This window comes from Schistocerca piceifrons, chromosome 1 (genome assembly GCF_021461385.2).
Source record: "Schistocerca piceifrons isolate TAMUIC-IGC-003096 chromosome 1, iqSchPice1.1, whole genome shotgun sequence".
In the NCBI taxonomy this organism is placed as follows: Eukaryota; Metazoa; Arthropoda; class Insecta; order Orthoptera; family Acrididae; genus Schistocerca; species Schistocerca piceifrons.
This window is the reverse complement of record NC_060138.1, coordinates 342563836-342588576: the sequence shown is the minus strand read 5'-3', so window position 1 is coordinate 342588576 and position 24741 is coordinate 342563836. Positions and strand designations below refer to the sequence as shown.

The 24741-nt window shown below is 43.3% G+C and overlaps 1 protein-coding gene across 2 annotated transcripts in view; it reads right to left on the bottom strand.

Moving 5' to 3' along the window:
* Positions 1-24741, bottom strand: part of LOC124784135 (ankyrin-3-like) — a 98514-nt gene that overhangs the window by 24035 nt on the left and 49738 nt on the right. Inside the window, exon 2 of one of the 2 annotated variants that reach the window (XM_047254077.1) lies at positions 23641-23723. The exons of the other annotated variant lie outside the window; for it this stretch is intronic. The gene's annotated coding sequence lies outside the window, so the exon portion shown is untranslated. The remainder of the gene's footprint in view (positions 1-23640; positions 23724-24741) is intronic. 2 annotated transcript variants of the gene reach the window in all.

The window sequence follows — 24741 nt, the reverse complement described above, 5'->3', positions numbered from 1 at the left end:
TGTGCTGACCCATGACTAATCTGAAAACATGCTGCAGTGTCATTCAGTGTCACTCGGCGGTTTTCCTTCACTATGGCTTCAACTGCTGCAATGTTCTGTGGAGTCACAACTCGTGCCTGACCTGGACGAGGAGCATCTTCCACTGAAGTCACACCGTTTGCGAACTCCCTACTCCATTCGTAGACGTGCTGCTGTGACAAACAGCCACCACCGTACTGAACCTTCATTCGTCGATGAATTTCAATAGGTTTCACACCTTCACTACGCAAAAACGGAATAACAGAACGCTGTTCTTCCCTGGTGTAAGTCGCAAGTTCGGCGGCCATCTTTATACTGATACTGCGATGGTATGTGTGCATCTGCACTTTGCTGCCACCTACAGGCCATTCTGCACGCTGTTTGTAGCACTCTTACCAACTTACAGGATAACGGCGCGAAATTTCGATTTGTTATTACAAATTTCAGGTTTTCATTTGACTCACCCTCGTATTAATTTATGTATGTTAGCATTTAATAATGCAGTAGGTACATATGCGGCTCGAGGTGTCGCCTCACAGTGCCAGTATTGGCTCTTGTGCAAAGAAATTTGACGACGATTACTCTAGGCTGCGGCAGTTGGAAGAGCAAATGCTCTATCGCACCCGCATTCGGTTGATAATTGTTCTGCTGGCCTAGTTCCGTCGCAGCTACTACGGCGGAATGAAAACCGTGTGTTTCTACCCTGCCCGTCGCTAGCGTGAGTACCGTTCAACTGAGTAAACATGGGTCTTCAGATAACTAGGCACTGACGTTTAGCTACCGGTATGGGTATGAACAACGCATACTGATAGACACAGACCACTGGTTGTATGAGAAAATAGGACTGAGAGAAAACAATGCGCCATCTACATCTACATTTATACTCCGCAAGCCACCCAACGGTGTGTGGCGGAGGGCACTTTACGTACCACTGTCTTTACCTCCCTTTCCTGTTCCAGTCGCGTATGGTTCGCGGAAGGAACGACTGCCGGAAAGCCTCCGTGCGCCCTCGAATCTCTCTAATTTTACATTCGTGATCTCCTCGGGAGGTATAAGTAGGGGGAAGCAATATATTCAATACCTCATCCAGAAACGCACCCTCTCGAAACCTGGACAGCAAGCTACACCGCGATGCAGAGCGCCTCTCTTGCAGAGTCTGCCACTTTAGTTTGCTAAACATCTCCGTAACGCTATCGCGCTTATCAAATAACCCTGTATATTTTCTGTGTCTCATGAACAAATAAAGCGAGTTGGGTCTCACACGATCGCTGCTTCCGGAATCCATGTTGATTCCTACAGAGTAGATTCTGGGTTTCCAGAAATGACATGACACGCGAGCAAAAAAACATGTTCTAAAATTCTACAACAGATCGATGTCAGAGATATAGGCCTATAGTTTTGCGCATCTGCTCGACGACCCTTCTTGAAAACTGGAACTATCTACGCTCTTTTCCAATCATTTGGAACCTTCCGTTCCTCTAGAGACTTGCGGTACACGGCTGTTAGAAGAGGGGCAAGTTCTTTCGCGTACTATGTGTAGAATCGAATTGGTATCCCGTCAGGTCCAGTGGACTTTCCTCTGTTGAGTGATTTCAGTTGCTTTTCTATTCCTTGGACACTTATTTCGTTATCAGCCATTTTTTCGTTCGTGCGAGGATTTAGGGAAGGAACTGCAGTGCGGTCTTCCTCTGTGAAACAGCTTTGGAAAAAGGTGTTTAGTATTTCAGCTTTACGCGTGTCATCCTCTGTTTCAATGCCATTATCATCCCAGAGTGTCTGTATATGCTGTTTCGATCCACTTACTGATTTAACGTAAGACCAGAACTTCCTAATATTTTCTGTCAAGTCGGTACATAGGATTTTACTTTCGAATTCACTGAACGCTTCATGCATCGCCCTCCTTACGCTAACTTTGACATCGTTTAGCTTCTGTTTGTCTGAGAGGTTTTGGCTGCGTTTAAATTTGCAGTGAATCTCTCTTTGCTTTCTCAGTAGTTTCCTAACTTTGTTTTTGAACCACGGTGGGTTTTTCCCGTCCCTCACAGTTTTACTCGGCACGTACCTGTCTAGAATGCATTTTACGATTGCCTTGAACTTTTTCCATAAACACTCAACATTGTCAGTGTCGGAACAGAAATTTTCGTTTTGATCTGTTAGGTAGTCTGAAATCTGCCTCCTATTATTCTTGCTAAACAGATAAACCTTCCTCCCTTTTTTTAATTCCTATTTACTTCCATTTCAGGGAACGGCCTTATGATCACTGATTCCCTGTTCTGCGCTTACAGAGTCGAAGAGTTCGGATCTGTTTGTTATCAGTAGGTCCAAGATGTTATCTTCACGAGTCGGTTCTCTGTCTAATTGCTCGAGGTAATTTTCGGATAGTGCACTCATTATAATGTCACTCGATGCTCTGTGCCTACCACCCGTCCTAAACATCCGAGTGTCCCAGTCTATATCTGGTAAATTGAAATCTCCACCTAAGACTATAACATGCTGAGGAAACTTATGTGAAATGTATTCCAGATTTTCTCTCAGTTGTTCTGCCACTAATGCTGCTGAGTCGGGTGGTCGGTAAAAGGAGCCAATTATTAACCTAGCTCGGTTGTTGAGTATAGCCTCCAGCCATAATAATTCACAGGAACTATCCACTTCTATTTCACTACAGGATAAACTACTACTAACAGCGACAAACACGCCACCACTTGTTGCATGCAATCTATCCTTTCTAAACACCGTTTTCATGAGTGAATAGCAGAATTGAATAAGACTTAGGCCTATTGCTGCCCGATTAAAAACATATGGGCAGAGACGATATGGCCAACGCAAGTAAACTGGCCAGACCTCGCGCCAAGAAGTAGTGATGACCTTTGAGCCGTCGGCGTAGCTCCCTGGGAGGAGGTGGAAAAAATGGAAGTCTCGTCATTCACATCATTGACTTCCTTACTCGCAGAATGCAGATGGTCAATGATGTACGAGGCCTTTGGACTACATATTAAGTGGTAAATTAACCACTTCTCCTATCCCAAAGTGCCAAAAATATCTAATTAGGAACCTTAAACTGTTCTCTTTGTCAATTTACTGTTTTCTACAGATTAAATAAATTAATGCAGTAACACAAAAAATGCCGTAAGGAGGACTCGAACCGAGGCCTGCTGCCATACTGTCGCTAGCCTGAGGAGGATATACGAAATACTACGACATCAAGGTATTTGTTACCGTTGTTCCAACCCTGACTCTACTTAATGACATCAGCTACGTTTCCAAGGTCTGTAATGCTATGAGTGACGTAGACTGTGTGTTATTTGGAGAGCGTCTACTGCTAAAAACGTGTTAATCCTTTAGTGACAGTCACAATTACAAATATTCTTTACTTTTACGAGGGTTGGGACTTACACAGTGGCAACTATCTATTTACAGCCGATACAAAAGAGCCGGCCGCTGTGGACGAGTGGTTCTAGGCACTTCAGTCCGGAACCACGCGGCTGCTACGGTCGCAGGTTCGAATCTTGCCTCGGGCATGGATGTGTGTGATGTTCTTAGGTTAGTTTGGTTTAATTAGTTCTAAGTTCTAGGCGACTGAGACCTCAGAAGTTAAGTCGCATAGCGCTCAGAGCCATTTGAACAACACAGTCTCCGTTCAATGCGACGGCCATACGCCACCTTACTGCGAGAGTCTGTAAGCCGGCATAAACCACTCTACTGGTCGACGTCAGGGCCAGCGTCTTGCTGCATCAATAACCTCCCCATCAACCACATACTGCTTCCCGCAGAGTGTATCCTTCTTTGGGCCAAAGGGAAGCCGGAAGGTGCGATATGCGGACTGTAGGGTGGATGAGAAAGAACAGTCCAATGAACTTTTGCGAGCTCCTCTCAGGTGCACAGGCTTCTGTAAGGCCTTGCGTTGTCATGGAGGAGACATTCGTTTGCATTTTTGTGGAGACGAACACGCTGAAGTAGTTTCTTCAGTTTCCTGAGGGCAGCACAATATACTTCAGAGGACCGTTACACCACGGGGGGGGGGGGGGGGGAGGGGGCATCAAACAGAACCCTCTCCCCCCCTTCAGAGTCCCAAAAGATTGTCGCCACGGCGGCTTTGAACTTTTTCTTCGGAGGAGAGTTGGTGTGGCGCCACTCCATGGCTAGCGGTTTTGTTTCCCGTCCGAAGTGATGAATCCACGTTTCGTCGCCTGTGATGATGTTCGAAAAAGTTGTCACGATCAGTCTCGTAATGCGCAAGCTATTCCGCACACATGATCCTTCGTTGTTGCTCTTTATCTGTTAGGCAGCGAGGAACTGAGGGCACACATCTTTGAGTACTACAACTGGCGGACGAATGTGTCAGCACTACGAACAGAGAGGTCCAATTGTGTGGCGAGGTGTTTGTGATCCGTCGATCACCTCGAGTGAGAGTGTCCGGACGTTCCAACATTGCAGGAGTCACAGCTGTGTGCGGCCGGTCGGCACGCGGGAGATCGGACTGGTTTGCGCGACCCTGTTGCGATGATGACAGACGCCCGCCCAACGCACCGTCCTTTTGTTCTCTGCCAGGTCTCAGTAGATATCTGTCAAAAGAAATTCAATGACAGCTCTCTGTTCGGAACGTACATCCATTACAGACGCAACCGAGAGAGATTGCGCAGTGGTTAACACACCGGACTCACATTCGGGAGGACAACGGTTCAAACAAGCGTCCCGCCACCCTGATTTAGGTTTTCTGTGATTTCCCTAAATCACTTCAGGCAAATGGTGGGATGGTTCCTTTGAAAGGGCCCGGCCGATTTCCTTCCCTATTCCGAGCTTTTGTCCCATCTCTGATGGCCTCGTCGCCGACGGGACGTTAAACACTGATCTCCTCCTCCTCTTCCTTTACAGATGCTCTATTGTAGGACTGAAGAGGGAATATTCCACGATGTCCCACAACAAATTCTAAATTTTTTCAACCGAAACTGTCAGAAAAAAAGTGTCGCATTACTTATTGAACGCCTCTCACAGTAAATCTGCCATTCTGATACATATGAAGTGTCTTTCCTAACAGTCGTAGGGCACATTTTCTCTGGTATTTCGACAGATATTTGCAGTTTAGTTTTCGCAACATGCAGCTGGAATCAGCCCAAACAAATCTTGCTCATGACGTCTATCATACGACGCACAAAGTCAATGGGAACCGTCGGGCTGTTTTCAACCACAAACAAAATTATTTTTAAAGTGGAATTTTAAGTGTCCATTCAATAGGGTAACGCTGTCCACTTCATTCATACCCTGGAATTCCCGACGACTTGTTCACTCTCACACCCAGCTTAATTAATTGGTTGAAAAACACAGACTTTAAGGTTTAATCTTGTCGTATATCATACGTATATTGTGTAAAATCATTTGTCTTATATCAACTGTATATTGTACGAGAGCCACTCCAAAGGAAATGCACCCTATTTTTTTTAAAAAAATCCATATTTTATTCTACATGTTTGAAAGTTTTACAGGGTGTATATACATCCTTTAGGAACAATATTTTCATTTCTCCACATAATTTCCATCCCTCACAACTGCCTTACGCCATCTTGGAACCAGCGCCTGTATATCCGCACGGTAAAATTCTGGACGAACCTGTTGGAGCCACTGTTTGGCAGCGTGCACACGGGAGTCATCACCTTCCAGTTTCCCAAAGAGATAATAGTCACATGGAGCTAGGTCAGGAGTGTAAGGCGGGTGTTTCAGTGTTGTCCATCCGAGTTTTGTGATCGCTTCCATGGTTTTTTGACTGACATGTGGCCGTGCATTGTCATGTAACAGCAAAACATCCTGCTTTTGCCAATGTGGTCGAACACGACTCAGTCGAGCTTGAAGTTTCTTCAGTGTCGTCACATATGCATCAGAATTTATGGTGCTTCCACTTGGCATGATGTCCACAAGCAAGAGTCCTTCGCAATCGAAAAACATCGTAGCCATAACTTTTCCAGCAGAAGGTGTGGTTTTGATTTTTTTTTTTTTTTTTCCTTGGGTGAATTTGCAAGATGCCACTCCATTGATTGCCTCTTCGTCTCTGTTGAAAAATGATGGAGCCATGTTACATCACCTGGCACAATTCTACCAAGAAATTCATCTCCACCATTCTCGTACTGTTCCAAAAGTTCGCTGCATACCGTTTTTCTTGTTTCTTTGTGAGTCACTGGCAACATCCTGGGAACCCGCCTGGCACAAACCTTTTTTAGCGCCAACACTTTCAGTATTCTGAAAACACTTCATCCCCTATACCAACGTAGCGTGACAATTCGTGCACTGTGATGCGTCTGTCACCAGTCACCAATTCGTTAACTCTCTGCACATTGTCTGGAGTGTGTACAGTACGAGGCCTGCTGCTGCGAGGACAATCCTCAATATTGCCGTGCCTGCTTTCATCACGTAACCTGCTTGTCCACCGACTAACTGTACTGCGATCGACAGCAGCATCTCCATACACCTTTTTCAACCTCTTTTGGATGCTTCCCACTGTCTCGTTTCCAAATCACAGGAATTCTATGACAGCACGTTGCTTCTGACGAACGTCAAGCGTAACAGCCATCTTGAAGACATGCTGTGACGGCGCCACTCACGGGAACAGGTTGAACTAAGTTTGAAAATAAGCAGGAAGGATGTATCTACACACTGTAAAACTCTCATACATGCAGAATGAAAACTGTATTTTTACGAAAATAGTGTGCATTTCTTTTGGAGTGACTCTCGTATAAAATCACCATACGATTAAATAAATCAATAGGGCGGTACAAAATTATCCCAGTGCGATTTTCGTTTCATCGATGTGCATTAACAGGGACAGTAAAACACGACGAACACCCAGCATTCTAGCAATGGCAGCAACGCCCTCGCCTGCGCTGACTGTTACCGCAATGCAGAAGTGCTGCTCACTCGCTACTGGAGTGCTGATTATTCTTCGTGTTTTACTGTCCATGTCACTGCATATCGATGAAATGAACATCGCACTAGACTAATTTTGAACCGCTCTCCCGGATCGTAACACAAAATCCGGTTTAAAAATCATTTTGTTTGTAACGGAAAACAAACCGACGCTTGTCCTCGACGTTGTGAGTCGTATGAAAGACGTGATCAGAAGGATTTTTGGGTTGACACCAGCTACACGATCAAAAAAAATAAAAAAGTTTAAAAAATTGCAGATATCTGTCGAAACACCAGAGAAAATGCACTTGACGACCCATAGGAGAGAGACTCAGTGTACTGTACGCAGCGCACTTCTGGCGATATGCATCTGTACGCAGTAGCCGTACTTTTAAAAAGTGTTCTATTTATTTGGAATAAAATGTATTATAAATATCCTAGTATATGCCACTATCTTCGCGAATGAAATTTCTAGTTTTATAGCTTATAAGTTGGCACCACACTTTTTTGCTTCTTGTGTTGGTATCGGGAACAGGAAGTTGCGTTCACAAGGGGACCGGCCTGTTCGTCATCATCATCGACTTCGCCGAAATTTATGGCATATGCAGGACCTGGCCATAGATGGAAGTAACTGAAGCCGCGCAGGATTAGCCGAGCAGTCTCAAGCGCTGCAGTCATGGACTGTGCGGCTGGTCCCGGCAGAGGTTCGAGTCCTCTCTCGGACATGGGTGTGTGTGCTTGTCCTTAGGATAATTTAGATTAAGTAGTGTGTAAGCTTAGGAACTGATGACCTTAGTAGTTAAGTCCCATAAGGATTCACACACATTTGAACAAGGAACTGAAGTGGGAGCCCTAGATGGCCAAGCGTTTACATAAAGACAGCATAGGAAAGAGCACAGAACGTTAATCCGACGGTCGTGGGGTCGGGTCCTTGTGAGGAAATTTCTTTTATTTTCAGTTTTTATGTTATTTGTGCTGCAAATCAACCGAATTAATATTTATACTAGTACTAAATGGACATTTTCTGTTGATTCCACGTTTCGCAATATTCTTAACTGTCTTCTCACAATATTCTCGAAAAACTGACGTTATTGGTCGAAAGATAGCAAGTTATGAGCTCCGTAGCCGTAGCTAGCGTTGTTCACAATGATTGATGGGCCGATTTTACCTACACGAAAAAAATGGTTCAAATGGCTCTGAGCACTGTGGGACTCAACATCTATGGTCATCAGTCCCCTAGAACTTAGAACTACTTAAACCTAACTAACCTAAAGACATCACACAACACCCAGTCATCACGAGGCAGAGAAAGTCCCTGACCCCGCCGGGAATCGAACCCGGGAACCCGGGCGCGGGAAGCGAGAATGCTACCGCAGGACCACGAGCTGTGGACTTACCTGCACGAGGAACTACTGTTCGCGTACAGCTGCCGAGGGCTGCTCGAAGGGAGTACGAAGTCTTTTACGCTATAATTACAATCGCTTCTTGGAAAGTTATTTGCAGAGTCCTCGTCGACACTGTAAGTACGATCTTTTCTTGGAAATTTATTTGCAATCCCACATCCTCCTTCACCTCTCTTTTTCATGTCTTTTAGGAAAATATTAATAAATATACTATATTAAGCATCATATCGTTTTATTTGTAGTGTAACATAAAACCTGAAAATAAAAATAAAATCGTTTTCGCTTAGGGACTCCGACCAACGACCCTGGGATTACTTTGCTGTACTGTTTCCGCTACGCCAACCAGCGCCTGGAAACTGTGCTAACGTAAATAGCTCATTCCCTGCCCGACCCACGCCAAAAATGCTGTTTTCTCTAAATGCTTGGCCACCTGGAGCTCCCATTTCCGTCACTTTCGTTTCTGGCCAACCCATGCGCGTACCATTAATTTGGACGAAACCAGTGATGACGAATAGGAGCGGTCCCCTGGTCAGTTCAGCTACGCGTTTCTCGTTTGTGGTGTTGTTTTCACAGTAATAAGCTGGTGTTTGGGAGCAGTTCACGTCAGTTTTTAGTCAGTCTAGCTTAAATCAGTGCAATCATTCTTCAAAATTATTACCGTAAGTAATTTCTTTACGCCGATTAGTAGAAAAATGAAGACCGAAGATGCAGATACGAAAGACTGTGATTATGATTGGCCTGAATGTTGGACACTTGCAGAAAAATGACTTTTGCGACAGAAACGAGTGGCTGCATGTCAAAAATAAAATATGGGGCTGTAAACTGTGCCGTGATATCGGAAGTCTAGCCGCCGATAAACGGATGGGAATGGAAATTTCGGTGGCGTGAGCAAATGATAAAATCAGCTATTTTGGGGAATCCCGGAAACAATAATTAGTGTCATTGAAAATAAAAGATACACTATCACAAGGAGAGTGCGGGACCACAAAGCATACCAAAAAATAACATCTCAAGAAATCAATAAAACACAGGAGAAAGTTTTTTCTCCGCATAAAAACAAGTAACTGAAAATATTTTTCGAATCGCTTATAAAATTGCGTAGAAAAACCCATCAATTAACAACTTTAAAGACGAAATAAATTTACGGGGACTTAAAGGCGTAGACATGGGATAAATTATTCATTCTACAAATGCATGAATTAACACTGTGAAACAAATCGCAAATGGTTTGAGAAAAACTATAGTGCAGTCCAAAATCACGGTGTCATTAGTTATTGAAGAGACGACAAATGTAATAGCACAGCACTCATCGTTATTATTCATATACTTCCTGAACTTACAGCTCCAGTCAGTCTTTCCCTAGACTTATCAGATAAAAATGCAAATGGAATACTAAATTCTTTAGTCACCTTGAGGACTTAGGCCTCTCCGAAGATTGCTTAAAAGATTATTTATTATCTGTAACGTGTTATGGAGCAGCTGAGCTATTTGGTGCGCATAATGGCGTGACAAGACTAATGCAAGAGAAGGTTCCAAGTATTATACTCCGACATTGTGCTAACTATCTTTCTCAATTGTCAGTTAGTGACAGGGTGAATAGTGTCGCAGGAGCGAACCGCTTTATGTTTTATGGGCAAACTTAAAGTAACATCTTGGGTTGTCGGGTGTTCTGCCGGGTATCAGCGTCGTACTTGCACGATATTTCGGTCACGTAGCTCGAGACCTGGTCCAGTATTTATGCCTATGGCCTGATGAAGGTCTCGAGCTACGTGACCGAAATATCGTGCAAGTACGACGCTGATATCCGGCAGAACACCCGACAACCCCAGATGTCATTAGATCGCCGGGAAAGCCTGAAGAGTTACAAACTTAAAGTAACTTTTCACGCTCCACCTGCAGCGACTCTAGAGCTTCAACTTCTTAAAATTGGCAGAATTTTCAGCATTCGGTGGGTTGCGTCTAGTTTTCGCATCGTTTGTGCAGTGTGGCAACATTTTGAAGCCTTCGTCCATCAACTTCCAGAAGGCAGAGGATAGTAGCAAAAGAAGCAAAACAGGTCACTGTCTTTACGAGGGTCTTTGGAGAAAAATAACGTCATGCAAGTTTCTTCTTGATTTGGGTCTTATGTGTGATGTTCTCCAAAACTTTGCGAACTAAGTCTAGGTCTGCAAGGGATAAATACTAACTTGTACAAAGCACAGAGGAAGGTAAAGAATACAGTCCAAATTTTTGAAGAAAATATTGAAACTCCTGTTATTTCTCTTCAAAGTTAGCTCTGTGTGTGAAATGTTTTAATGTTTCTTCAAATGGCAGTGAAAAACAGGAACGTGTAAATATAGCACTACTAGCTTAGCACCCACTGCTTCGCTCGCGTAGACTGTATAGCCCGCAGAAATATTTTTGTTTTAATTTAATTGCATTTTTATGTTGTTAACAAATTTCAACACCTTCTAAGCTTTTTATGCTAATTAAGGCCATAAAAGCAAGGTTTTTTTCCCGAATGTACTTCCGACCAAAACACAATTCTGGTAGCTGGTATCCAAAGTTTTTGTTAGTCATGCCTTTCGCATTCTTTTGGATATATTTTCATAGCAACTTTCATCCCCTAACAAACATTTCTTTATATCTAACCGAGAAGTGAAATACCAATTTTCATAAATTTAGCATTAATTTTTTTAATGTAACGAAATATTTTCTTAAAAATTTTCATTCCCTATTGCACCACTCAGGGGTTGGATTCCCAGAAACACTGAAAACTATATATATATATATATATATATATATATATATATATATATATATATATATATATATATAATTTCTAAGCGAGAATTCAAATACCAACTGTCACAGACGTGGCCTTAAAAGCCTTTTAGCAGTTATTTATTTTCAAAAGAACTTTCACCTCTACTTTACCCCTTAGTGGTTGAATTTCCAAAAATTCTGAAACACGTATTTTTTATTCTCTGACTGTGAAACCAAATACCAGTTTTCATCGTCCTACCTTCAAAATTCCCTTATAGTGACATATTTTCAAAACGCCTTTTATCCCCTATTTCACCCTCTTAGGAGTGGAATTTCGGACAATCCCTTCTTAAATGATGCCTACACTATAAGATCCAAGCGTCTCCAAACTTCAAGTTTCTATCCTTAGCGGTTTGGGCTGGAGCGAATCAGATTGAGCCTATTTCATCCCGTTACGTGTTGAATTTCCAAAAACAGTGAAACACGGATTTGCCACGCTCCAATTTTCAAAGATTTACTTCAAAAACATCTGCACAATGAAATATTTCCGTAAAAACTTTCATCTCCTAACTCACCCCCAAGGGGATGAATTTCCAAAAACCGTGAAACACGTTTTTTTCTAACGGAGAAGCCAGAAATAAATTTTCATAGATTTACCTTTAGAAATACTTTTACAATAAAATATTTTCATAAAAGTCTCGACCCCTATTTCACACACACCCCCCCCCCCCCCCCTAGGGGTTGAGTTTCCAAAAACACTGAAACACGTATTCTTTTATTTATAGCCGAGAAGTTGAATACCAATGTTCGTAGACGTAGCTTTAAAAATACTGAAGTAGTTCTCTAATAGAGACATACACTGAAGAGACAGAGAAACTGGTACACCTGCCTAATATTGCGTGGGGCCCCCGCGAGCACACAGAAGTGCCACAACACGACGTGGCATGAACTCGACTAATGTCTGAAGTGGTGCTGGAGGGAACTGACACCATGAATTCTGCAGCGTTGTCCATAAACCCGTAAGAGGGGTGGACATCTCTTCTGAACAGCTCGTTGCAAGGCATCCCTGATATGCTCAATAATGTTCATTTATGGGGACTGGTGGTCAGCGGAAGTGTTTAAACTCAGAAGAGTGTTCCTGGAGCCACTCTGTAGGAATTCTGGACGTGTGGGGTGACGCATTGTCCTCCTGGAATTGCCCAGCTCTGTCGGAATGCACAATGGCCATGAGTGGATGCAGGTAATCAGACAAGATGCTTGCGTACGTGTCACCTGTCACAGTAGTATCTAGACATGTCACGGGTCCCATATCACTCCAACTGCACACGCCCCACAGCATTATAGAGCCTCCACCTGCTTGAACAATCCTCTGCTGACATGCAGGGTCTATGGATTCATGAGGTTGTCTCCATACACGTACACATCCATCCGTTCGATACAATTTGAAACAAGACTCGCCCGATCCGGCGACATGCTTCTAGTCATCAACAGTCCAATGTCGGTGTTGACGGACCCAGGCGAGACGTAAAGGTTTGTGTAGTGAGTCATCAAGGGTACACGAGTGGGCCTTCGGCTCCGAAAGCCCATATCGATGATGTTTCGTTCAATGATTCGCTGACACTTGTTGATGGCCCAGCATTGAAATCTGCAGCAATTTGTGGAAGGCTCAATGGCTCTGAGCACTATGGGACTTAACATCTGTGGTCATCAGTCCCCTAGAACTCAGAACTACTTAAACCTAACTAACCTAAGGACATCACACACATCCATGCACGAGGCAGGATTCGAACCTGCGACCGTAGCAGTCGCGCGGTTCCGGACTGAGCGCCTAGAACCTTTAGACCACCGCGGCCGGCCAATTTGTGGAAGGATTGCACTTCTGTCACGTTGAAAGCTTCTCTTCAGTCGTCGTTGGACCCGTTCTTGCAGTATCTTTTTCCGGCCGCAGTGATATCTGTGATTTGATGTTTTACCGGATTCCTGATACTCACGGTACACTCGTGAAATGGTCGTACTGGAAAATCCCCACTTCATCGCTACATAGGAGATGCTGTGTCCCACCGTCCGTGCGCCGACTGTAACACCACTTTCAAACTCACTTAAATCTTGATAACGTGCCACTGCAGCAGCCGTAACCGATCTAACAACTGCGCCAGACACTTGTCTTATATAAGCGTTGCCGACCGCAGCGCCGTTTTCTGCCTGTTTACATATATCTGTATCTGAATACGCATGCCTATAGCAGTTTCTTTGGCGCTTCAGTGTATAACATCCTGCACATGCATACTATCTGATCAGAAACATTTGAACACCCCTACGTAACGCGGAACTGACTGCCAGATGTCACGAGAGGCGCTCCAGCCAGTACAGAAGGAGGCGGAGAGTACTGTGTTGTTAGTAAGGAAACAGTAACATCACAATGTGTCGGTGAGGCGAACGCAACGACTTAAAACGTAGATTAGACATTGGATGTCACCTGAGTTACAAATCCCCCAGGGGCATTTCAACTCTTCTAAAGCTGCCAAAGTCGATTGTTGGTGATGTAAATGTGAAGTGGAAACACGAAAGAACAACCGCAGCAAAACGAAGAATCGGCAGATATCACGTACTGAGGGGATAGCAACTGTCTAGCATTGCGAAGGGGTTTTTAAAACATCGCATGAAATCAGCACAAAGAATCACTCCTGAGATACAAAGTGCTAAAAGCAAACCACCTAAACACATTGACTGTGCGTAGGAGTTAAAAAGAACATCGTACAATGGTCGAGCAGGTCGTCATAAGCCACACATTAGTGTAGTCAAGCTCAAGCGATGCCTGGGTGGTGTAAAGAGTCTGTGAGGCAATGATTTGTAGACGATGACATTCTTGATATGCAAGTGGCTTGTCCAGACTCCCGACCTGAACACCACCTTCGGGATGATTTAAAACGTCGACTTCATTCCAGACCCCAGCAACATGACTCCCTTCTCTGCTTTCGACTCTTGGAAGAATGTGGTGCCCTTCCTTCACAGACATTCAGACACATCATTCAAAGTGACCCTAGTAGAGTTCAAACCATCATAAAGGCGAAGGGCGGATACATTACATATTAATGTCCTCTAATAGGTGTCCGGATACTTTTGATCAGACACTCTACAAACCACGTAGAGTGCACAAAGCTATATTATCAAGTTTCTGTCCTATTTCATTTTTGTATGGAACGATGAAAACTTGGTTACGTGTGCTAATCTCTCTTATCTTTGTCTCATGACCTCTGCGCGAGATATGCGATCGAGGCACCTGAATATCTTTTGAGGTTGCCTCGAAATTCGTTTCTCTAAACTGGCCAAACAAATTTTGGCGGGAACAACGTTGCTTTCTTGCAAAAAGTACTAGTTAAAAGGTGTCCACATGAAACCTCCCTTACTTTCCACAAAGACATTTTAAAAACTGTGATGTAAATACTTACCTAGGGTTTGCGGCATCACTAAAGACACTCAAAAAGTTCTGCGTAAATTTTTTCTAAACAATTCCATTTGTTTTGTTGGTTGGTTTGTTGATTTGGGAGAGGGTACCAAACAGCGAGGTCATCGGTCCCATCGGCTTAGGGAGGATGGGGAAGGAAGTCGGCCGTGACATTTCAAAGGAACCATTCCGGCATTTGCCTTAAGCGATTTAGGGAAATCAAGGAAAACGTAAATCAGGATGGCTGGACGCAGGTTTGAACCGTCGTCCTCCCGAATGTGAGTCTAGTATGTTAACCACTGCGCTGGCTCGCTCGGTTTTGTTTTGTTTCAGCTGCTAAATAATTACGAGAAATCTCAAACGAGCGTCCAGTGCATACTGTTGTCTGCGGAAACCAAATCACACACTGCTATCCAAAGAAGTTTGCGACGTGAATCTCAAAAGGAGCCAACAGACGGTTAGACGATTACGGCTTGATCTGACAAGTTCTTTGCCACTGGGAATGTAAGCAAATAGCCAGGTTCTGGCAGAAAAAACACACTTGATGAAATGGTGGAAGAGATCAGAGAGGCCGCTGTTCTAGACGCTTCAGTCCGGAACCGCGCTGCTGCTACGGTTGCAGGTTTGAATCCTGCCTCGGCCATGGATATTTGTGATGTCATTAGGTTAGCTAGGTTTAAGTAGTTCTAAGTTTGGGGGACTGATGACCTCAGATGTTAACTCCCATAGTGCTTAGATCCATTTGAAGCATTTTTGAGATCAGAGATACCGTCCAAAGAGGCCCATCAAAATCAATTCACTGTACACCACGAGAGCTAAACATCTCTCGCAAGGTGCTGCATAAACGCCTTCGCTTGAGCCCTTATAAATCTCAAATTGAGTAAGCATTGAACTGGAAATACTTGCAGCTTCGCCAACTATTTGTTGTTGAGATGTTCTCGAAGAGCTACAGATTTGTTGGATCGGTCCCAGCAAAATCCCAACTATGTAGAAAATGTCATTTTCTCTCACGAAACAACCTTCCACACCTGTGAGAAGGTTAATCGGCACAACATGTGCACCTGGTACTAGGAGTCGCGCGAAGTGGCCACGCGGTTTGAGGCGCCATGTCAACGGAGGTTCGAGTCCTCCTTCGGGCATGAGTGTGTGTGTGTGTGTATGTGTTGTTCTAGGCAGTAATTAGTTTAAGCTAGCTTAAGTAGTGTGTAAGTGTAGGAACCGATAAACTCAGCAGTCTGGTCCCTTACAAATTCACACACATTTGAACATTTGGTGTTCGGAAAACACCCACAGTTTTCGAGAAAATGTCAGAGACAGCGATGACGTGATGTGCTGCGTGCCCTGATGGGCCGTTTTTCTTCATACAGCATGATTGTACACTTTTCTTCATCGAGCGAACAGTAACGGGAACCTCTTATCCGGACGTACCTGAGCAACAGACTTGTGACTGCAATAGCCTTCATCACCCAAGACATGTTTGTGCGCTCATGAGTTAAGATGAGTATCGTCTAGACATTTTACACTTACGAAAGAAGCCCATGTAGAATTGTATTAATTTTTTGTACAAAGCTTTTTGAGTTAATGTACATGACGCCGCAAATCGCTACTACATAGGTCTCACACTTTTTTAAAATTACATTTGTAAATCAGGGATCTTTTATGTAGACACCGTCTAGTTCCCTGAATGTCAGTCTCTGTCTCTTGCACTTTCATACGGGTTATACCGAACTTTTACGGTCCTAGCAGTCTCTGGATTCATTTGCTGTCTGTCGCCACGCCTACTGGTAAGGAGATCACACACTGGAGGAATACTCCAGGATTGGTGAGACTAAGTCCTGTATGCAGTCTCGTTTACAGCTGCTTCACACTTTCCCAGAACCCTTCCAACAAATGCGCGTGTTCCTTCGATTCTACTACTTTTACGTGTTCCGTACACTTCATATAACCTAACCAAACAACGTTTCGTAATACCCTAATTATTTAAACAGCGTGAGGAACTCCAGCATTATACCACTTATCTTGTAATCGGATACTGCCGGGCAATATGATGCATTCCGTTACGCCACGTGTAAAAATTATTTACAAGTCGCTATCCATTTTATTCTCCAGATCTCCCACTAACTGAAAACATCTGGTCAATGGTGGCCGAACAACTGGCTCGTCACAATACGCCAGCCACTAATCGTGAGGAACTGTGGTATCGTGTTGAAGCTGCATGGGCAGCTGTACCTGTACACGCCATCCAAGCTCTGACTCAATGCCCAGGCGTATCAAGGCCGTTATTACGGCCAGAGGTGGTTGTTCTGGGTACTGATTTCTCAGGATCTATGCACCCAAATTGCGTGAAAATGTAATCACATGTCAGTTCTAGTATAATATATTTGTCCAATGAATACCCGTTTATCATCTGCATTTCTTCTTCAATTTTAATGGCCAGTAGCGTACTTAAACGATTTAGGAGACTACCTGAGCAGCCGTCTTAGGTTGTTTGCAGATGACGCTGTCATTTGCCGTTTCGTATAGTCAACAGATGACCAATACCAACTGCATAATTATTTCGACAAGATATCTGTATGGTGCGAAAATGGAAATTAAATAATAAAAAGTGTGAAGTCATGCGCATGGATTCCAAACAAAGTCCGCTAAATTTCGTTTTCACACGAATCTAAAGGCTGTCAATTCAACAAAATACTTCGGGATTACAATAACGAATAACTTAAATTGGAAAGTTCATACACACAATGTAGTGGGGAAAGCGAGCCAAAGACTGCAATATATTGGCAGAACGCTTAGAAGATGCAGAAGGTCTACTAATCAGACTGCCTACACTACGCTTGTCCGTTCTTTTCTGGTGCATCGCTGCGCGGTATAGGATCGTTACCAGATACGATTGGCGGAGGGCATCCAAATAGCTCAGAGAAGGGCAGCTCGTTTTGTATTGTCGGAGACAGTGCCGCGGATATGATATGCGAGTTAGGTTGGCAATCATTAAAACAAAGGGGTTTTTCGTTGCGGCAGGAAATTTCCATCACCAAGCTTCTTCTGCGAATGCGAAATTATTGTGTTGGTGACCAACTACATGGCAAAAATGATCACTGTAATAAAATAACATTTACGTGCTGGTTTTTTCCGCGCGCTTTTTCAGAGTGGAACAGTAGAGAAACAGTCCGAAAATGGTTAGAATAAAGCTGCCAAGAGCCATTTGCACCAACGCATATGTTTGGGTTCAGGTGGCAGGAGAATGTTTGCAGCTATTTCCTTAAAGGACTGAATGCGGATAGATGCTTTGAGAAATACTTTCTTAACAGAGGAAATGATATTGTTAACCTCATGAAAATTATATCCGACTTCCTGCGCTATACAGAGTAAGCCATGGGCAAGGCAGGTGCATCTGATCATACTGGAATAGAATTCCTTCAGCGTTGCTCCTGCTTTTAGCATAACACAGGCAGCGTAGACTATCACAAGATTCGTTGTAGGTTCAAATGGCTCTAAGCACTATGGGACTTAACATATGAGGTCATCAGTCCGCTAGACTTAGATCTACTTAAACCTAACAAGGGAACCTCCTCATCGCACCCCCCTCAGATTTAGTTATAAGTTGGCATAGTGGATAGGCCTTGAAAAACTGAACACATATCAATCGAGAAAACAAGAAGTTGTGTGGAACTATGAAAAAATAAGCAAAATATACAAACTGAGTAGCGCAAGATAAGTAACATCAAGGACAATGCGAGCTCAGGAGCGGTGTGGTCCCTTGGTTAACGTGATCAGCTGCGGTACGAGAGGTCCTTGGTTCAAGTCTCCCCTCGAACGAAAATTTTAATTTTTTATTTTCAGACAATTATCAAAGTTCAGGCACTCACACATAATCAACTTCGCTCTCCAAAATTCCAGGACATGTTCAAATTTGCTTGGACATATGTAAGATTTGACTGTCTACACACGGAAAAATTTGAAAACGTTAAAAACATATGTTTTGACAGAGCACAGGGAAAACTGTACGACTGTCAAACCGTTGCATTCATTTGTTGCAGTTTATGTGACAAACTCTTATGTTTTCATCACTTTTTTGGGAGTGATTATCACATCCACAAGAAAACCTAAATTGGGCGAGGTAGAAGAATCTTTTTACCCATTCGCCAAGTGCACAAGTTAGGTGGGTCGACAACATATTCCTGTCATGTGACGCACACGCCGTCACCAGTGTCGTATAGAATATATCAGACGTGTTTTCCTGTGGAGGAATCGGTTGACCTATGACCTTGCGATCAAATGTTTTCGGTTCCCATTGGAGAGGCACGTCCTTTCGTCTACTAATAGCACGGTTTTGCGGTGAGGTCGCGAAACACAGACACTAAACTTATTACAGTGAACAGAGACGTCAATGAACGAACGGACAGATCATAACTTTGTGAAAATAAAGAAAGTAAACGTTTCACTCGAGGGAAGACTTGAACCAAGGACCTCTCAATCCGCGCGCATGGACTACTCAGTTTGTATATTTTGTTTATTTTTTTCACAGTTCCACACAACTTCTTCCTGTTTTCTCGATTGTTCTGTGTTCAGTTTTTCAAGGCCTATCCACTGTGCCAACTTATAACTAAATCTGAGGGGTGTGTGATGGGGAGGTTCCCTTGTAAGTAACCTAAGGACATCACCCAGATCCATGGCCGAAGCAGGATTCGAACCTGCGATCGTAGCAGCAGCGCGGTTCCGGACTGAAGCGCCTAGAACCGCTCGGCCCACAATATTCGGGAAAATTTCTGACACAGGGAAGAGGTGAATGTGTTGTGTGCGCTGATGGACCGTTTTTCATCAGCAAGCAAACAGTAATAGGAACCATTTATCCCGACATGCTGAGCAATTTGCGGAATGTAAGTGTTGAAGAAAATGTGACTTTTTATCATGGCTTACCTAAAATTATGACAAATGAACACTAAGAAAATGGGAATATCTAAAAATTCTGAGCATGTAAAATGTCAACTTTAACTGACTCGCATATGCATATCAGTAAACTAATTTTCAATTTCGATTTGAAAGTCCGTGAGAAGAAAACTATGAAAGTCTGCCAAAAAAAGACTACCAAAAAGACTGATACATAAAATGTATGATAAAAAGCACCTGTCTTTATTTACTGACATGCTCGACAAAAAATTACTTGCCTGTCAGCTGTGGCATTGGACCCCCTCCCCCATTCCACCGCCGAGAAAGGTCACTTTTTTAATTTTTTTACAGTTTCTCTTTAGGCAAAATTACCTTGATACTACCAAATGCGAGTCAACACGCCACCCAACATTACTTCGAAACTACAAAAACTGACACAAATGTGACCGACTTGTTCCTGTAACATACCTCTCCGGACGGCATTTAAGTGCTGGGCGTCTGGGCATATTCCGAGAGCGACAAAATGGCGATAATGCGTCAAACAAAGTGCTGATTGTAGTGCTGGATCCATTTCTTATACCTTCCGAACTACAAAAAAAAAGCACACTCAGGTCTCACCGATGCAGCAGCGTGCTAACACATTATAGTGAGTTATATAGACATGCGACATTGCGCCATGCACAGTCTTGATTTCAGTGCATTGTATAAATGTATTTAGTATGTCTTTTTCTTAAATGTGCAAATTGACAGTATTGATTTTCCGTAGTATTCATTCAGCAAATCCATTTAAAAACCCTGTTTATCTGCAAAAGTTTTCTTTAACTGTTACTTTTATTGTGAAAGTCCTATTTAGCCCACACTGGACTCGCATTCGGAAGGACGACGGTTCAATCCCGCGTCCGGCCATCCTGATTTAGGTTTTCCGTGATTTCCCTATATCACTTCAGGCAAATGCCGGGATGGTTCCTTTGAAAGGGCACGGCCGATTTCCTTCCCCATCCTTCCCTAACCCGAGCTTGTGCTCCGTCTCTAATGACCTCGTTGTCGATGGGACGTTAAACACTAATCTCCTCCTCCTCCTCCTATTTAGCCCCTTTTATGCCTTTAAGTACGATTTAGCCCTTTTTGAGGCTCTACTAGATCGAAACCTTTAAATTCAGGCTTTAGTCATTACTAATGGTCTTATTTTTTTCAGTTTATACTTCTGTAAGTCATAACATGACCATTAGCTTTAATTTTATTGTTACTAGTTGTTTTAAGGGATCCTCATTTTATTTGACAGTAATGCGGCTGTTTTCGAAATAGATTCAGTACTTTCGGAAAACGGTGAAACACAACATCCCTGTTTTATGGGCCATGCCACTACAATGAGTGACAGCACAGTCACACTTGCTCTTTTTTACTTCACAGGCAATCCAGCTTTCACTAGAAAAGCAGCAACAACAACCTAAACCACAACAAACGACGCACACGAAACCATTGCTGCCTGGGGTCTGCAGTTAGCGACAGTATCTCATCTGCTGTCGTGTCTCCCCACTAGCGTCACAGCTCGTAGTTGTGGCTGAAGGAGGAAGTTTCATGCCGAAAGCCGATGATGTTGTTGGGGTCTTCGGTCCTAAGCGCAAATTGAGACGCGTATAGCACGTATGACGTGACACGACACTACAGCGTGACGTGAACGGTCTGCACGTGTCGCGGAGGTCCAACGCATATATAGACGCGTACACATGCTTTGCACGAGCCGGATGGCAACGCTCAGCGCTGACTGAAGCGAAGCGCACGCACACACTAGAACTTAGCACTACTTAAACCTAACTAACCTAAGGACAGCACACAACACCCAGTCATCACGAGGCAGAGAACATTTCATTTTTACCTTGCTTGTAGTGTTATATGTCAGCTTCGTGGCGAAGTGCCCATCATCCCGCTAACGGTCATACTTATTGTGGTATACACATTTTAGTAAGACGCTATGCAAAATTCGAAAAGTTTGCAATGAAAAATAGGGGCGCTATGACTTTCCGTTTGGTGCGTATTAAACCATATGTTGCGGGGTATGAAATTTAGCTAACATGTTCCATTTTTCTTTAGACTTGGGAGGAGTTCTTTATCTTCCTCCGATTTCGAGAAAATGGATCCTATGGTTCGCGCACACTTCCGATCTCACTTCGCTAGAATGAAACATTCACAACATTCCTGATATCTCCTAAACGGCTCGAGACAGCGAAACGAGTGTTTGCCGAATGACAGCACACAAAGAGGAGAGTATTTTGTCAATTCGAAAACACACGGAACTTTCGTATCTATGGCGATATATCAGTAGTTATACTTTCTTATTTATTTTCTTCACTCCAGTGAAATTTTTTAAGAGTTATCGACAGCTAGTGAAACAAGAGTTTCCTAGTAGAAAAATATATATGAAATTTCTTCTCTCATGTTCCTGCAAACCGACGCTGAGACATTTTTTGTAAAGTGTGGAGCTCTGATTGCCTGTGTTTGTGCAAATTACACTGTGTTTTGGCAAAGGAAGTATACTTAAACCCGTCAACAAGAGAAATGTGTTCTTCGAATGAGAAAAGGTCAACAATTTGCACAAAAATAAACTGCCAGTTCTGCTGTAATTTTGGTTGAATCCCAGTAACCAACCGTATTTTTAACACTGAACGACTGGGATGGAAACTTACCAAAGGATTTTATTCCTTCTTTTGATCTGAGCAGAATTAAAATATTGACGAGCGTTCCCTTTAGGCGGAATGATAGGCACATGCCAGATATTGGTTACTCACCTACGGCTACCCAAACTGACAATGTGTTTAAATGTGTGTGAATTCTTACGGGACTAAACTGCTGAGGTCATGGGTCCCTAAACTTACACACTACTTAAACTAACTGATGCTAAGAACAACACACACAAACATGCGTGCCCGAGGGAGGACTCCCTCCGGCGGGAGAGACCGCGCAATCCGTGGCATGGCACCTCTAACCGAGCGGTCACTCCGCGCGGCTGACAATGAGTGATTCACGAATAAAGTTGTCGGTACTGAGAAGAATAAACAATTGATCTATCGCACAACACACTGTTCAGTGTACTGTCGGCAACTAAGAATAATGCGCGCGGCAGGAATGCGGTAGCTAGGCATGTGAGCCTTGTGGGCGGCAGTTCACGTCGCTCGAAAAACTTTGTCATGAAAGTTGAGGTTGGGTTGTTTGGGAAGGAGACCAGACAGCGAGGTCATCGGTCTCAGCGGATTAGGGAAGGATGGGGAAGGAAGTCGGTCGTGCCCTTTCAAAGGAACCATCCCAGCATTTGCCTGGAGCGATTTAGGGAAATCACGGAAAACCTAAATCAGGATGGCCGGACGCGGGATTGAACCGTCGTCCTCCCGAATGCGAGTCCAGTGTCTAACCACTGCGCTACCTCTCTCGGTGTCATGAAAGTAGATATGCCTTTGTGAACAATAGATTCCAACAAATGAAATATATCTAATCGTTGCACTCTTTCAAGATACACATACTTTCGAAATAATACCGACCATTTTTTTTTCATTTGTGTAGCCTATTGTGTAATAAGTATATTAATGCTGATCATGTGTATGCAACCATTGAAATGCTTTTTCTCGTCACGGCGAGCCAATTAAAACATTGTTATCTGTGAGGCCTTTTCGACTGTTTCTAGCTTGCAGCGAAGTATGATGTCCACATATACATTGTATAATGTCTCTTTTTACATCCATAACCAAGTAACGATAGGGAAACTTATGTACTTCATATCTTGGACGCCTTTTAAAAAATGGTTCAAATGGCTCTGAGCACCATGGGACTTAACATCTGTGGTCATCAGTCCCCTAGAACTTAGAACTACTTAAACCTAACTAACCTAAGGACATCACACACATCTATGCCCGAGGCAGGATTAGAACCTGCGACCGTAGCAGTCGCACGGTTCCGGGCTACACAGCGCCTAGAACCGCATGGCCACCGCGGCCGGCGCGGTTCCAGACTGTAGCGCCTAGAACCGCTCGGCCACTCTGGCCGGCGACGCTTTTTACCTGAAGCACAAAGGGGTCATATCTATGGCAATTACGCTTTTTCAACTTTTTGCAATAGACTGTAGAGATATGTCAGCATAATACGCAGCAAGGAGATAACCTACAGTCTATTCACCGAGAGTTGGGACGAAACATAAACAGTGTCACGTGAGCGACTACGCTTGTTTCCAGAGAAAGCATTCGGTGTTCACGTGATACGTACGGGTGCGGAAAATCCTTGGCGCACGGTTTGCGGCTGGCGGCGTTCGGCTGGCTGCCGAGCTGTCGCAGGGGACCGTGAGAAACCTGGGCAACAATGTACGAAATAAATTTAACAATAATGTTAAAATAATGTTAAATTGAGTTCATTCTGTCGAAGCAGATTTATTTTCATTCAGGTTGCTAACAAAACGCTCCATTCAAACACAATTAATTGTTAATTTTAATAACATTAGTAGTAATAATAATGATAAAGGACGAAGCAAGGTTCACTCTGTTGAACTTGAACTGTTCTCATTGCGGTTTATAACAAACCGCTCCTCTCTCTCCTCTATTATGCAGTCTCACATTTGAGTTTCCACTCATAAAGGACAAACGGTTGTACCCATCACATTCGAACAAACTCCAAATTAAATTCAAACATTTCTGAAACTTTTCTCGCTTACACCCCCACAAAAAAATTTAAAGAGGAAAAGTTTGTCGCGTACTATATTTCGATTGATTATTTGGCAAAAGTTCTGCATCAGACGTGATGTTTTAATTTATTACTTCACTATTATTGCCTGTATTGCGCAGAAAATTTGCGGACGTCATCAACATATAGTACTGAAGGTAATTATAAAATTATTTTGCTGTGCGACACACAGTTTAGGAGATATGGCGTGATGAATATAGAATAACGCGAAAAAACAACTTTTCCTGAAAGCTTAAATATTTCTATATTTCAGTAACAATAAATTTTAATGTAATGTAAAAAAGGTGTCGGAAGGCAGTTCTCGGATCACTTTATCATGTTCAGGTACCAAATTATAAAAAACACGACTTTCATTTTTTAACTTCTGACGCCCCTGCCTTGTACACCCCTCGACGGCAGCGCTGCGGTCACGCGCCTTGCCGTGTTTACAGTACGTCTCTTGTTTCGGTGAATGGAGTATAGTTTTACTTTCACCCCTTGTTTCTAGATCACATGCTTTTATAATGTTCCTTACTTCCTGTACTGGGTGCCACAGACTCATACCAATCGAACATTCCTGTGATAGTGCAACCACAGAGTTTAGATACTGTAGATAAAAAGAATACGTCTAGTGCAGCTATGCTTTTCACC